Here is a 1,467-nt window from a genome sequence, read left to right as displayed (position 1 = left end):
TGTCAGTGTAGTGTACATGTTAATATTTTAAAAATAAGAAAAAATAGTGCAATGTTTCCAGCTTATATATGATTTATTTTTGTTTTACATCTTTGATTACATTGCTTTTTCAACATTCAATATACCCAATGCTGACAACATAAAATCAATTTCCATTCAGTGAAGGTAATTAGTGATACTTTAATAAACTCTGAACAAAGACCAATACAATTCGACAAAGTTTTGCTGAAGGCAGCCTTTTAGAGAAAGTAGAGACTGTTTGACTTTTGCATTGATTGCAGTTTTAGGGTTTTAGTGGATCGTTTATTGCCCTGTTTTCTTCAAGAATTTTCCATCCAATCGTAAATTTCCTTAATCCATCAGGAGTTTGTACAGGTAAAGATTTATAGACCTCCAGAAATATACATGCATCATCCAAAACACGAACCTGTAGGATATATTAAATGACCTTAGTTCAAGCACATCTTGATAGTAACTTCACGTTAAGTTATGGTATGCAATAAAAGATGTTTCTTACTGTAATTATGTAATATTTTCCGTCCACTATCTTGTCACAGTATTCAACTGCTCTGAATTCCTTGAAGTGTTTTGAAGTAGCATACTCAATTTCACTCTTCAGCTGTGGAGTAATGAAATGAAACAATACAATAAATTGTTTTGGATTAACTATTTTGCTAAAACTAAAAACTAAAACCTAATTATGAAAAAAAGAAAAACAGAAGAGGGAAATTTCATATGCATTTTTTGTTTATCAATGTTTACCATGGAACACATCCCCTGGATTTCATCCGTTGCAGGTTTTTCTTCTGAGAATCCTCCAAACTTATCCATTCTGATTTTGATTTCTGCTTTCACTACATATAAAGCATCTGCTGATATCTTCCCCAAATGCTTAACATCTCTTCCTTTCTTCAGCATATTTATAAGCCAGGTAAACCGGATACTATGTGGAAGGTGTTTCCTCGACAGATGGGCTGAGCTCTGGGGAAATGCCTCCCAAATTCCTCATGTTCATACTTGCACATACTTGCAATTACTGACTGAATTCCCAGTAAAAACATGTCACCTTTTAAAATATGTTACAGTGTAATTAGGACTTTTAATGTGTTCAACCTAAAAGCTTCTATGGCAAGTAATTCTCTACACCACAGAAGATATTAAGACACACACAGTTTGAAAGAGATTTCCATTTCAATACTGTGGTTCTAAGCCCCCAAAAAGGGTCCCCGATAAACAATACACATAAAACCCAGAGACGCAAAACAAAAAAGTTTTCACTTTTTCTGATTAAATCTGTCCAAAAAGGCAGCCTGATATGATAACATACCCTAACACAAAGCAGGAAAATACAGAAAACAATGAACAAATTCAAAGTTATCTCAAGTAGAATTTTCTCATTAGAGATTTGAAGTGATAACCTCATCTAAGCTCTGCTTTATAAAACAAATTAAAGATAGCTTTACTAGA

At 33.2% G+C, this 1,467-nt stretch overlaps 1 long non-coding RNA gene across 1 annotated transcript; it reads right to left on the bottom strand.

The window, feature by feature from the left end:
- Positions 1-369: 369 nt before the first annotated feature.
- Positions 370-919, bottom strand: LOC107090804. The gene is made up of 3 exons (XR_001481500.1): positions 763-919; positions 518-619; positions 370-427 (listed from the first exon to the last, which is right to left on the bottom strand). It is a non-coding gene; the product is annotated as an uncharacterized LOC107090804 (long non-coding RNA).
- Positions 920-1,467: the final 548 nt, after the last annotated feature.

This window comes from Cyprinodon variegatus, unplaced genomic scaffold (assembly GCF_000732505.1).
Source record: "Cyprinodon variegatus isolate N-32 unplaced genomic scaffold, C_variegatus-1.0 Scaffold311, whole genome shotgun sequence".
Classification (NCBI taxonomy): domain Eukaryota; kingdom Metazoa; phylum Chordata; class Actinopteri; order Cyprinodontiformes; family Cyprinodontidae; genus Cyprinodon; species Cyprinodon variegatus.
This window is presented reverse-complemented; position numbering and strand designations above follow the sequence as displayed.